This window comes from Etheostoma spectabile, unplaced genomic scaffold, assembly GCF_008692095.1.
Source record: "Etheostoma spectabile isolate EspeVRDwgs_2016 unplaced genomic scaffold, UIUC_Espe_1.0 scaffold00018774, whole genome shotgun sequence".
NCBI lineage: Eukaryota > Metazoa > Chordata > Actinopteri > Perciformes > Percidae > Etheostoma > Etheostoma spectabile.
In genome coordinates this window covers 59,975-74,339 of record NW_022604454.1, presented here as the reverse complement: position 1 = coordinate 74,339, position 14,365 = coordinate 59,975, and the positions used below count along the sequence as shown (strand labels likewise).

The window sequence follows — 14,365 nt, the reverse complement described above, 5'->3', positions numbered from 1 at the left end:
ACGAGCAAAAACGCACCTCTGATTCATGGTTTAAAAATTCATTTAAAATCATAAAAGCTAGAAACTCACCAAAGTTGCAGCTAAAAGCTAACGAGTTAGCGGTTATGGAGGTCTCTTTCGGGTCTTTCTAGCCTCTACAGGTGATTTTCTATCCAGCCTGGAACTTCCTCCTGCCTTTTCGGGTGTTGACATTAATCCAAACCCTTTATGTCCATAATTCTTCGCGGTTTGCTTATTTATGCCACTAGCTCCGGGCTCCGTTTCTGCCCTCTGTTTACGGAAGAAAAGGAAGTAATATGCCCATATATGGGAGACAACGTCACACAAAGAGTATGGAGTCCTAAAGAGGTCAATCTTCCTAGTCACACTATGGTCACACTAGTCTAGTATGCGATATAAGATGCTATAGTGGAATAAAATCGATATCTACCGTTTTATAGAGGAACATGGACCCACTGGTTTGAGATTTGGGATGTATTTGGGCCTTATTTGAAGAATTGTAAAAGTATGTATTCCCTTTTTCTTTAAAAGGGGAATTAGCTCAAAGGTAGAGCGCTTGCTTAGCATGCAAGAGATAGCAGGATCAACACCCGCATCTCCAGAGGACTTTAGATCTTCTTGTTTTGCAACAAGAACCATAAATCTGGACTTGTTACGACATACTATACTACAACTTTTTAGGACTATTTCGACATATTATACTATGACTTTTGTGACTTTTTATGAATTTTTTTGACAACTATACTATGAATTTTTATAAATATTTGTACAACAACAGTATGACTTTTTATGTTTTTTTGACATACTTAGCATACTTTACTTTACGACATACTACACTACGACTTTTTAGGAATATTTATACATACTATACTATGACTTTTTATGACATTTTATGAATATTTTGACATATTATACTATGACTTTCATGATTGTTTTGACATACTATAGTATGACTTTTTATAAATATTTTGACATACTATAGTATGACTTTTTATGAATTTTTCGACATACTATACTATGACTTTTTATGATTTAATGATTTTTGTCATACTATACTATGACTTTTATGATTTTTGACATACTACACTATGACTTTTATGATTTTTTTCAACATACCATGACTCTTTTCGAAAAGGGGGAATTAGCTCAAATGGTAGAGCGCTTGCTTGGCATGCGAGAGGTAGCGGGATCAATGCCCGCATTCTCCAGAGGACTTTAGATTCTTCTTGTTTTTACAACAAGAACTATAAATCTTGACTTGTTACAACATACTACACTACGACTTTTTATGTTTTTGTCGACATACTATCCTATGACTTTTATGACTTTTTTGAGATACTAAACTATGACTTTCATGATTTTTCCGTCATACTATACTATGACTTTTATGATTTTTTGTTATACTAAACTATGACTTTTTATGACATTTTATGAATTTTTGTCATACTAAACTATGACTTTTATGAATTTTTGACATGTTATACTACAACTTTTTATGATTTTTTGACATACTATACTCTGACTTTTTTTGAATATTAGTCATATTATACTATGACTTTTTTTGAATATTTGTCATATTATACTATGACTTTTATGATTTTTTGACACGTTATAATATGACTTTTATGATTTTTTGTCATACTAAACTATGACTTTCATGATTTTTTTGTCATACTATACTATGACTTTTTATAAATATTTCGACATACTATAGTATGACTTTTTATGAATTTTTCGACATACTATACTATGACTTTTTAATGACATTTAATGATTTTTTTGTCATACTATACTATGACTTTTATGAATTTTTTGACATACTACACTATGACTTTTATGATTTTTTTCAACATAATATGTCTCTTTTTGAAAAGGGGAATTAGCTCAAATGGTAGAGCGCTTGCTTAGCATGCGAGAGGTAGCGGGATCAATGCCCGCATTCTCCAGAGGACTTTAGATTCTTCTTGTTTTACAACAAGAACTATAAATCTGGACTTGTTACGACATACTACACTACGACTTTTTATGTTTTTGTCGACATACTATCCTATGACTTTTATTACTTTTTTGAGATACTAAACTATGACTTTCATGATTTTTGCGTCATACTATACTATGACTTTTTATGATTTTTTGTTATACTAAACTATGACTTTTTATGACATTTTATGAATTTTTGTCATACTAAACTATGACTTTTATGAATTTTTGACATGTTATACTACAACTTTTTATGATTTTTGACATACTATACTCTGACTTTTTTGAATATTTGTCATATTATACTATGACTTTTTTTGAATATTTGTCATATTATACTATGACTTTTTGATTTTTTGACACGTTATAATATGACTTTTATGATTTTTTGTCATACTATACTATGACTTTTATGAATTTTTCGACATACTATACTATGACTTTTTAATGACATTTAATGAATTTTTGTCATACTATACTATGACTTTTATGAATTTTTTGACATACTACACTATGACTTTTATGATTTTTTTCAACATACTATGACTCTTTTTGAAAAGGGGGAATTAGCTCAAATGGTAGAGCGCTTGCTTAGCATGCGAGAGGTAGCGGGATCAATGCCCGCATTCTCCAGAATACTTCAGATTCTTCTTGCTTTACAACAAGCACTATAAATCTGGACTTGTTACTTATTAATATTGTTACTTGTTACTTGTTAATATTTCAACATATTATACTATGACTTTTTATGTTTTTGTCGACATACTATCCTATTACTTTTATGACTTTTTTGAGATACTATAGTATGACTTTCATGATTTTTTTGTCATACTAAACTACGACTTTTTACAAATATTTTGACATACTATACTATGCCTTTTTATGATTTTTTTGTTATACTAAACTCTGACTTTTAATGACATTTTATGAATTTTTGTCATACTAAACTATGGCGTTTATGAGTTTTCTACATGTTATACTACGACTTTTTATGAATTTTTACATACTATACTCTGACTTTTGTTACATTTTATTAATTTTTGTCATACTAAACTATGACGTTATGAATTTTCGACATACTATACTATGACTTTTTATGATATTTTGACGTACTATACTATGAGTTACTACGAGGCTTTGAATTTAATTAATTTGTGGATGAAAATATATTTCAAACTGAATCATTGTTTTTTTTGACACACACACACACAAGCACACGCACACAAACAAGCACACTCACACGCACACACACTTTATGAATAAACCTCAGATAGTTCAACCTGTTTTATTAGGAAGTTGTTTTACACTCTTTCAAAGTAAAATATTCCTGCAACAAAACCTAAATAAGGCGCTCGGGTTTGAAAACGGATGCAAACAGAAAAATAAAAACAAAACTGAGTTCTTCCGTTCTCCAACAAGAAATAAGGAGGAATAAAAGGATCTGTCTCTGTCTTCATGATATCAGGTTGGCAATAATGAGCCAATCCCTTATTAAAATTTTTTATCAACACCCTTCACTCTTTGCAATTTTGCTCTGACATTGTTTATTTTAGAAAATGGTAACCAGCATTAAATGAGTAGTTTTAGGTCTGTGTGAATGTGGGCCGAGTATTTACCTCGGCTGAACTTGTGAACATTTTCTTTGGCATATTCCCAGTCTGATCAAGTCCAGGTGCTGGAAAATCTGTGATTCACGTTTTGAGGGAATGGGATCTGCATGTGCTTTCTTACCAGAAAGTTTCTGGAAGTCCAAATGGCATCTTTGATGGCGGCCAGGGTGAGCCACTGATTTGCAAAGTTACATGCTGGTATCTGTTTCTTTGGCCTGACGGATGGACAGACGACACAAAAGCATAATACTTCTTGCCAAGACATAACAAGAAACAAAAAAAGAGGCGGGGGAGATAGAGTTAAGCCCTGACAGAATAGAGAACTACAGACAAAAGTTATGAAAAAGTACCAAGTGTGACCAGAAGAATTGGAATAAAACTAGAACTTTAAAGTACAAACCTTTCTTCAAGAAGTCTTTATTGTGGTCACATTGGCCCTCATTTCTGAAACGTGCATACGACCTAAAACCGGCGTAGGACGGGCGTACGCCGATTCCTACGCAAAGTTTGGCAAAGTATGTGGAGTACATAGGTCTCCACATACGTTGTTTTTATTAAGATTGAAGACCAAATTTTACGAAATTTTCCCAACCATCGAGAGTGCTTTCGTAGCCTCGTTGGCGCAGTAGACAGCGCGTCAGTCTCATAATCTGAAGGTCGTGAGTTCAACCCTCACACGGGGCAGGTGTTTCAAAAACAAAAAAACACAACTGATACTGGAAATACAGTGACTTTCACGTGGTTGAATACTGGCACAAGCACATGAATGGAAGTTGTGATTCTGTGGTTATTTCTGAGATTGAGACAAGGAAAGGCATTCTTGTATTCTTTAAGAGGGTGGGGAGGCGTCTACCTCAACTGGTTGGGGGTGAGAGAAAGAGACAGACAGAGAGAGAAGAGACATGGAGAATTGTAGCAGAGGGTGTCGAGCAGGGACATGGAGGCAGCAGGTGACTCTAACCACCGATCTAAACTCCTTAACCGTAGGAGTAGGGCAGGTCACCACTACATCGTAGTGATTTGTGATTATGCAACACGTTACCCAGAGGCTTTCCCCCTCAGAAACACCAAGGCTAGACAAGTGGCCAATAGTTTACTTCAACATTTTTCCCGGGTAGGGGTCCCCATAGAAATCTTAACCGATCAGAAAACTAACTCAACATTGAAGGAGATATACCCCCTGTTAGGGATCCGGGGCATTAAAACAGCACCCTACATAGTTTGTGGCTTCATAAACAATATTGTATTATCTCATAGGTACTGGAAGCAACCCGTCTCCACCAGTGCATTTCTCAATGCCCAGATGTGTTACAAGATTGCAGTGAGTGTTGTATTGTCCAGCAGAAGGGCAACAGATGTGTTACCTTTCGACTAGATTTACACCATAGCAGTGCAAGCATTTTGCCAAGGCTCACTTTCCAGCCACCGCCATGTTTTGAACCATATACAAAATATTACATATTTCACCCAGGTGTCTTCTCTTATTTAATGATCTCACAAAAAGTAAAAAAAAAAGCTAAAAACATTCAGGGGATGTAGCTCAGTGGTAGAGCGCATGCTTTGCATGTATGAGGCCCTGGATTCAATCCCTGGCATCTCCAACAAGTCTCCAGTCTGTCAAAGAGCTGCTTTTTTAAATACTTTCTTATTCTGAAAGAGAAAAGTATTAAAAGGCAATCTCCTTGTGTTCATGGTAATTAATGCAAAAATCAGTCTCAATGACCAAGATTTGCAGTGAGCAGTGCATTGTCTAGTGATGGTATAGTGGTGAGCATAGCTACCTTCCAAGTAGTTGACCTGGGTTAGATTCCCAGCCATCGCAGTAGTTTTCATTGTGTGGTTACTTGCTTTATTTGTCAAGATTAGCCAGAAAGGTTACTTGCCCCACTGATTTGATAAAATATTAGATCTCTTTTATGGTACAAATAAGGGACTTTATCAATCAATCAAGCTGCCTCCATGAGGATCCACAGACACAGGGAGTGCTCTGCGATTTGCACTTTGCCCGTGTCTGGTAACTACTACTAACCAATTGAAAAGTTTATCAACAGAGCAGAAAGCAGCAGAAAGGCAACAGGTGTGTTACTTTTCAACTATGATTTATACCGTAGCAGTGCAAGTATTTTCCCCAGGTTTGATTTCCAGCCATCGCAGTTGTATTTACAGGTTTTGAAGCCATATACAACATTAACATTACATGTTTTACCCATGTTTCTTCTTTTATTCAGTGATATTTCAATTTCTTCGCGGTGAGTCAACCCAGAAGGATTAATAAGAAAAGTCTTAGTCTATCTTGGAAAAAAGTAAAAAAAATCTGAAAATCTTCAGGGATGTTGTCCAGTGGTAGAGTGCATTTGACACAAACTAAACGGTGTCCCTTTTATACCTCAGACTATCAGATAGCACTACAAGCACTTTAAATGTAGTATATTTATTGTATTACGCTCCAGTTTTTATGGGTGTTACAGCAGGTATGAGCACTGTAGTTTGCATATTCGTGGATGAAATATAATTGACATGTAATTAAGTTTATTTTTCAGCAAGTGGAGACATTTCACTTCAGACAGATGCAGCAACAGATGCTTCGTTAAACATTAACACACAGGAAATAGAAAGTAATGCTGATACAATTAGCAGAGGATGGTTTCGATCCATCGACCTCTGGGTTATGGGCCCAGCACGCTTCCGCTGCGCCACTCTGCTCTGCTGTTAATACTCAGGGGCGGGAAGATGTGTGATTCACATTTTGAGGGAAGGTTTGGGAACCCGCGGCAACCAAGGTACCAACAGCTCACGGGTTGTAAAGTTAAACATTTGGTAGATGTGGTTGCTCCTTGCCACTATCTTTTATGTGAGCTTCCTGATTACTCACACCTTGATTATTCACATGTAACACTTGTGATTGGCTGGTGTTTTAAAAAAGGGCATTGTGAGTACAGATATAAACATCAGTAAGGAGTCTACAAAGTTGCCTCTTATCATTTTAGTTTGGACACCCAGTGAGGCTTACCGCGATGCTTTGGACTGGGTCGACTAGGGTTTTCGGCTGCTCTCGATCAGACGGCTGTACTCACTCTGGTTTCTCTTCATAATGCACAAGACTTTTGCCTTTTACTAAAGACTTCCTTGGAGGGGAACGCTGATGAGTTGAAACTATTTTTGGGGGGCTTTGCTGTTTGGCCGAGCCTTTTGTACTTCTTTGAACTATCCTTAACTAGACTCAGAGTCTTAACAGCAGCTAAATAACAGAAGCAAGACGATTTTCATGGGCCGTGGACAGCGACTGAGACAACAGGACTCCCCCTGACTGTGACCAGGGCCGATCAAAAATGTCATTGGGAAGGGTGTGGGAAACAAATTGGCCAGACACAGTAGGGAAAGTTAGTCAGAGAGTAGGATACTGGAGACTTAGAGGACTAACACTAGAAGCAATGGTTTTAATCATCAAGGCAGTGATTTTACCTTTGCTTTTACTCATCAGCTCTGTTTTTATCCCACCCAGAAAAGGATTTTAGACCTGGAACAAGCCATCTTTTATTTCCTGTAAAGGTCCAAGTGGGAACGAGTACAAAGAAGAGTGATAAAGAAGGCAAAGGAGAAAGGAGGGAAGGGAATGCCGGACCTGTTATTGTTTTTAGGGAGCAGATTTACAGCTATACACATAACAGCAGCCACGGCCCCATCCAGAAATCCTAAGACTGCAGCTATGGCACGGTTCTGGATGGGATCATACCTCAGAAGATTAAAGACCTTACCCTCTGATGTTAAAGTACCTGGGTCTTTAATCCTTCACCTTGAGCAAGATGATGAATGAATTAATATCAGATTATGATATTGATTTATTTTGTTTTACTGAAACCTGGCTGGGTGATGGAGAATATGTTAGTCTAAATGAATCCACCCCTCCTAGTAATATTAATAGCCCCATTCCTCGAGGCACAGGCCCAACTGATGACTTCTCCTTCTCCTGTTACATGCTGCACCCCAAGTCCATACTGACTCAATTAAATTAAATTAAATTTATAGTATCAATATAGTATCAAGAGTTATCTCGAGACCCTTCACAGTTGGAGTAGGTCTATACCACACTCTGTAATTTACAAGGGCCCAACAATTCTAGTAGTTCCCTCCAGAGCTAGCAAAAAAAAAAATCCCTTTAAAAAAAAAAAAAATCCCAGTTGAAGTTTATTTATTTTATGCATCCTTAACTTATTTATAATCCTAATATTAATATATAGGCTTATATTGCAATCTCGTAGCCCTACATGTAGTTGTACCCATATTTAAATGAACACACGGTGGAAAAGTTTTTGCAGTGTTTTTTTCATTTTACTTGTGGGGGAAAGAGAAACTCTGGAAATAGAAACTCTGGAAAAGAGGGATCCTTCGAGCCAGACTTGAACTAGCAACCTAAGGATTTCAGCTTTATACCTCTACAGTCCTCCGCTCTACCAACTGAGCTATCGAAGGGACCTAATACACATGTACGCACTTTCCATTTTTATTTATATGATAACACAGGACCCCCTGGAGGGTATTTCTTTAGATTTTACAAAACATTCACATAAACTCGCAGATCAATTGACGAGAATCCCACCCAGAAAAGGGATTTTACACCTGGAACGAGCCATTTTTAATTTCCTGTGGGGGTCCAAGTGGGACCGAGTGCAAAGAAGAGGGACAAAGAAGCCAAAGGAGAAAGGAGGGAAAGGGGAGCAGATTTACAGCTATACACATAACAGCAGCCACGGCCCCATCCAGAAATCCTAAGACTGCAGCTATGGGATCATACCTCAGAAGATTGAAGATCTTGTAGCGGCCCTTCAGATTTATGGACTCAGACGCAGAGAGTTTCAAACGGGTGTCACTTTAATTCTTCTTCTTAAGGAGCACCAGGCACCATTTGTATCATGAACACCGTGAAAACTACAGAAAACACAAGTACAAAATGTTTCAATGTTGATTCACAAACAATTAAAATATTAATCATATTCACATATTAATCGTACCTTATTCCGCTCTCCGAGGGCGCTAATCAACGAGTTTCCCTCCATTAACTTGCATGCTCTCTAGCTTGACACATTCTCACAGTTGGAGCTCTTAGAAATACCATGTGCGAACAACAAGAATAATAAAGTAAATCACAATGCGAACCTTTCTTTACAAAATTCAAATGAATGATTAATAACTTACAAGTTTTTACCGCTCTGAGCAATGCGTGAGCAACACATTGTGAAGAGAGTATGACCGGAAGTGTAGCGTCAAACAAAATACAAGAAGAAGAAAATGGCGCTTTTCACAATAAAAGCAGAACCGACCACAAATAACACTAGAACTGCAATGTATTGTTAACATAAAAAATATAATACTGTGTAGGAGAATAGAATTGCAATTTATCAGAGACATTTACAGATCTTACCCTTTGATCTTAAAGTACCTGGTAGGGATGAGCGAGTACAGCATTATCTGTATCTGTATTTGTATCTGTACTCGGACTGGGGCCTAACCCGGAAGTGGACAGGGTTTAACCCGGAAGTGGGTTGGGTTGTCTGGAAATCGGCGGGGCTTTAACCAGTATGTTATTTTAAGCATGCAATAGATACGGGTTGAACAGAAATTGTTGTATTTATTGCTGATTAGAAAAGTATTTCCATGACAACACACTTTTTGTGTGTAGGGTAGGGGTGCTGTGACTAGCCTATCACAGAATAGTGTAGGGGAGGGGTGCTGTGACTAGCCTATCACAGAATAGTGTAGGGGAGGGGTGCTGTGACTAGCCTATCACAGAACGCAGACACAGTCAGCTACACGTCAGTCAGATTTTTTAACAATCCGAGCACAGATATGGACTCGTATTACTTGTATTATTCTTGTATTTGGCAAAAGTGCTTTATCCATACCAGATACTCGTTTCTGCCGAGTATCCGGCTCATCTCTAGTGTCTAACAACTCTGTGCACTTTACCCATGTCCTGCTTTACTCAGCAGTTGAAAAGGATTTGTGCGAATTTGTATAGCACAGTGTTGTGGGATGTCGTGACCTCCTTGCATTTATGTTAATTAATGCAAAAATCAGTCTCAATGCCCAGATGGGTTGCCAGATTTGCAGTGAATATCACATTGTCTAGTGATGGGGTGTAGTGAGCATAGCTACCTTCCAAGCAGTTGGTTTATCACCACTTTTTGAGTTGTCGTGGTCGAGTGTTTAAGGCACTGGACTAGAAATCCATTGGGGTCTCCCCACGAAGGTCCAAATCCTGCCGACAATGAAAGGCATCCTTAGCGTTGGTAGCAAACCAATGACACATCACGTTATAAAAAATCTCAGTTGTGCCTTCGTGAACAATATTGTATTATCCCATAGGTACTGGAAGCCTGATTTAGGGTCTTAGCCATGCTGAACACAGCCTGAGCCAAGGCCCGCTTTCCCCTCATGAGTCACCCCAGTGGGCGCTGTAGATCACTGCCTGATAAAGCCAACAGAACCACATTATCTGCAAAGACAATAAAAGGAATTCTAAGGTGCCCAGACTTGACACACTGCTGCGCCTTGAGACGTGTTGTTCATGTCCAGGAGTTGTGCTCTTTCCATCGCTTGACAATATTCCCTTTTAGGATCAAGAGTTCTTCTCCCACGCTGAACACAGGCTGAGCCAAGGGCCACTTTCCCCTCATGAGTAGTCCAACGCGTTCTCCGGGACTTCCTTGAGTCCTTGTAGTATTGTGACAGGCGGAGATACTGTCCATTATACTAACGAGGAATGGCCAAGTTTAAAATTTGGCACATCATTCGATAGGTGGCGCTATTCCAGCATATAGGCCACATCCACTTTTGTACTTTATAGTACAAACCTTAAAGTAAATGGTTGTTTTTTTCAATTCTTCTGGTCACACTTGGCACTATTCCACAACTTTTGTCTGTAGTTCTCTATTTTGTCAGGGCTTAACTCTGTCTACCGCAACTCTTTTTTTTGTTTCTTGTTATGTCCCGGCAAGAAATATTATTCTTTTGGGTCGTCTGTCCATCTCTACATCAGAATCAGAAATACTTTATTGATCCCCGAAAGGAAACTTTGGAAAAACAAGATCCTTCAAGCCGGATTTGAACCAGCGACCTAAGGATTTCAGCTTTAAGCGTCTACAGTCCTCCACTCTACCAACTGAGCTATTGAAGGGAGTTAGCAAATAAATATGCACTTCCCATTCTTGTGAATGTGAAAACACAGGACCCCCTGGAGGGAATTTCTGACTCATCAGGGGCTGTAGCTCAGTGATAGAGCACACTTTGAGTCTCAATGCCCAGATGTATTACAAGATTTGAAGTGAACATTGCATTGCCCAGCGATGGTGGTATAGTGGTGAGCATAGCTGCCTTCCAAGCAGTTGACCTGGGTTCGATTCCCAGCCATCGCAGTAGCTTTCTTTGAGTTGTGTTAATTGCTTTTTTTTTACAAGAAGTCAACAGAAAGGTTACTTGCCCAACCTGGTTTGATAAAATCTCTTTGAGCTGCATGATTATGGCAAAATGATAACGACAATTACTTTGATCAATATGGAGGTCACGATTAATTATCACAATTATTTGTTGATTTTCTACTCCAAAGTGCTGGAAAGGAAGGTTTCAGGTTGAACCTCAGGTTAACAAGGAACAATCCCAGCAAGGTGATTGATGGATGATTCTAGTTACTTCACCCAGTTCAGGCCAAATGACACAGCTGTAAGAGACCACATTGGTTGGCTTCCAGCTATGTAATATATGCAAATGGCAGTGGTGGGATTAGAACCCACGCCTCCAGAGAGTGGAGAGTGAGCCTTAATCCAGCGCATTAGACCACTCGGCCACACTACCTGCGAGTACCGACTCTCCACATCGTGACAGACACAGGGGCCGTAACTAACGGTATGCTTGTTAATGTTATGGAAAAAAAACCTTTGCAAGTAAAAAGCCATAACTTTATTAAAAATGCTAATACTTTATTAAAAAAAATTATCACACTTTTTCATTTTTCTCTGGCATTGTTGATTATTAGAATATTGTAACCAGCATTAAGTGAGTAGGTTTAGGTCTGTGTGATATGGGCTGAGCATTTACCTGGACTGAACTTGTGAACATCTTCTTTTGCATATTCACTGTAAAGAGCCATTACTCCTCCAACTGCCAACTATTGTTCCAGAGACAATAGGATATACAGTTTTAGATTGCAAGGTAACTGTCCAAGACCAAAGACTACACGGAAATACCTCAAGTGATCAAACCAGTTTGCCAAAATTCGCAGCACAGATATAAAACCACTCTTTAAAATATGTTCATGTACCATTCAAAAACAAAAGTACAATCATAAAACACATACTACTTAGATACTGCAGCCATCCTGATCACAGCCACGGGGGGATCTGCTTGTGCTTTCTTACCAGCAAGTTTCTGGAGGTCCAAATAGCATCTTTGATGGCAACAAAGGTTAGCCACTGTGTGAGCCACAAAGTGTATAGCTGTAAATCTGCTCCTAAAAACAATAGCAGGTCAGGCACTCCTTTATCTCTTTAATCCTTTGGCTTCTTTGTTAGCATCAAACGTCCTGGGTGGACTTGAACCACCATCCTTTCGGTTAACAGCCAACTGCGCTGACCTATTGCGCCACAGAGACTGCGCTTGTTGGACATTTTATGAGCGGGAGCTCGATCTTTAAGCCACAAACATTTGCTTTATGGCTTTTTGAGGTTGAGCTGCACATGTATGCTTATCAGGCTATTTTCCTGTTTATATTTCCTTAGAAATTGGGGAAGCTGACTCATGCGGAAATGTAGAAGCTGGACGTGCATTGTATTGTTCTTACATGTCAATTGGATTCTGACTTTGAATTCAAATATTTGGCATCCAAGAAAATTCCGGAACTGATGATGTATCAGTCATTTTGCTGGTGGTTTCTTGGTCACAGCAACAAGCTTGATCATTGACATACAGTTGCACGCCATTTATCACAAAACTGTTGGGTGGGGCCTTATGTATTTGCTTGTATTACATCAAGTGACCTGCATACCAACCACCATCAGAGATGGCAAAAGTACTCACTGGCCATACTCAAGTAGAAGTACATATAATTGTGTTAACAAATACTCTGGTAAAAGTAGAAGTACTGATTTAACTTCTTTACTCAAGTAAAAGTAACAAAGTACAGGCTTAGCAATTAACTTAAAAAGAGTAAGAAGACTTGCCCCAATGGTGCTATTAAAAGCCTCCTTCACCATTCTGGCGGGGACAACGTCTAAGGGACAGTTGGCAGGTTTCATGTGTTGTACAACCTCAACACAGGCTTAAATTCCTCAAACACAGCTGAGTGTGTAGGAGAAGCAGATAAAAAGACCTTAAAATTAGCACTGGTAATTTCCCAGATAGATGCTACTTTGTCAATAAAATAACCAAGACATTTCTCACATGTACTAATTGACACATGTGTTGGAGCAGAGGTGCATGGATTTATGACGGAGTTAATAGTATTAAATAACAATCTAGGTTCGTGGCAATTGCTAGCTATGACAGAAGAGAGATGCTGCATCTCCGCCACCTTCACAGCATTCTGGTATGTGATAGACTGTCCCTTAATACACCCAGTGTCACATGTAGATTGTCTTTCCATCTTTGTTCAACTTGTCTGCAGTGTTGCCTGAGGGCCCACTTGGTGTCATTTAGCCAGGGGTCCGCCTTAGGTTTAACAGCTTTAATCCGATAAGGGGCAATAGAGTCTAGGATTTCAGTGCATGTGGATTGGAACACAGAGAGAATGTTATCTGGGGAAGAGGGAGAGACCAGACCCTTCTTGGCATAAAACTGTGAGCTCACAAACGCAGATGTAAACTCTCCAGCTGAAGAGGAGGTGATGCAGCGGTGCCTAGAAGCTGAGGAGACAGGCTTAATTGCGGGTGGTGGAACATGTCTATGTCTGTGGATCCTCATGGAGGCAGCTTGATTGATTGTTATGCTCCCTTATTTGTGCGATATAACCAAGATCTAAATTTTTATCAAACCGGGTTGGGAGAGTAACCTTTCTGGTTACTTCTTGACAAACAAAGCAAGTAACGTCACTCAAAGAAAGTTACTGGCTGGGAATCAAAGCCATATCAACTGCTTGGAAGGCAGCTATGCTCACCACTATACCACCATCGCTGGACAATACAACGTTCACTGCAAATCTTGCAACACATCTGGGTATTGAGACTGAAAGTAAATGCTCAGAGATGCATTGGTGGCTTCCATTACCTATGAGATATTACAAGATTGTCCATGACGGCACATCTGCCATGTGGTATAATGAGATTTGTGATAACCATTAAATTATGGCTTTCGTTGTCGGCAGGACTCATACCTGCGAGGGGAGACCCCAATGGATTTCAAGTCCATCGCCTTAACCACTCGGCCACGAAAACATGAAAAGCAGTGTAATACTGATTTACAGTAATATTGATAACTTATTCAAGGCAAGGAAGCTTTATTTGTATAGCACTTTTTAGCCACAGAGCAATTCAAAGTACTTTACACAAAAACAGTTAAAAAAGAGTTAAAAAAAGATAGATAAAACACAAGAATAACCAGTTAAAAAATAAAATCAGATAAAACACAAGAAGAAAAGTAACAGTGCAGTTTACGAAATCAAACATTAAAGAAATTAGCAACCATTTAAAGAAAGGCAACATCAATTGTCTTAATGTGGCTGTTAAAGTTCAGGTCAGAGTCCATGACTACACCAAGATTTCTGGCTTTGTCTGTTGTTTTTAAAATTG

The 14,365-nt window shown here is 38.7% G+C and overlaps 1 long non-coding RNA gene and 8 other non-coding genes across 9 annotated transcripts; 6 read left to right on the top strand and 3 right to left on the bottom strand.

The window, feature by feature from the left end:
- Positions 1-1,135: 1,135 nt before the first annotated feature.
- On the top strand, positions 1,136-1,208 carry trnaa-ggc (transfer RNA alanine (anticodon GGC)). Its single transcript has one exon. It is a non-coding gene; the product is annotated as a tRNA-Ala (tRNA).
- A 665-nt stretch (positions 1,209-1,873) lies between these two features.
- Positions 1,874-1,946, top strand: trnaa-agc (transfer RNA alanine (anticodon AGC)). The gene has a single exon. It is a non-coding gene; the product is annotated as a tRNA-Ala (tRNA).
- A 594-nt stretch (positions 1,947-2,540) lies between these two features.
- trnaa-agc (transfer RNA alanine (anticodon AGC)) lies at positions 2,541-2,613 on the top strand. The gene has a single exon. It is a non-coding gene; the product is annotated as a tRNA-Ala (tRNA).
- A 198-nt stretch (positions 2,614-2,811) lies between these two features.
- Positions 2,812-12,880, bottom strand: LOC116681950 (uncharacterized). Its single transcript, XR_004330163.1, has 3 exons — positions 12,780-12,880; positions 9,491-9,496; positions 2,812-2,822 (listed from the first exon to the last, which is right to left on the bottom strand). It is a non-coding gene; the product is annotated as an uncharacterized LOC116681950 (long non-coding RNA).
- On the top strand, positions 5,120-5,191 carry trnaa-ugc (transfer RNA alanine (anticodon UGC)). Its single transcript has one exon. It is a non-coding gene; the product is annotated as a tRNA-Ala (tRNA).
- On the bottom strand, positions 6,222-6,293 carry trnam-cau (transfer RNA methionine (anticodon CAU)). The gene has a single exon. It is a non-coding gene; the product is annotated as a tRNA-Met (tRNA).
- Positions 6,661-6,776, top strand: LOC116681953 (U5 spliceosomal RNA). Its single transcript, XR_004330166.1, has one exon. It is a non-coding gene; the product is annotated as a U5 spliceosomal RNA (small nuclear RNA).
- On the bottom strand, positions 10,677-10,764 carry trnay-gua (transfer RNA tyrosine (anticodon GUA)). Its single transcript is given in 2 exon segments — positions 10,677-10,712; positions 10,728-10,764. It is a non-coding gene; the product is annotated as a tRNA-Tyr (tRNA).
- On the top strand, positions 10,931-11,002 carry trnag-ucc (transfer RNA glycine (anticodon UCC)). Its single transcript has one exon. It is a non-coding gene; the product is annotated as a tRNA-Gly (tRNA).
- Positions 12,881-14,365: the final 1,485 nt, after the last annotated feature.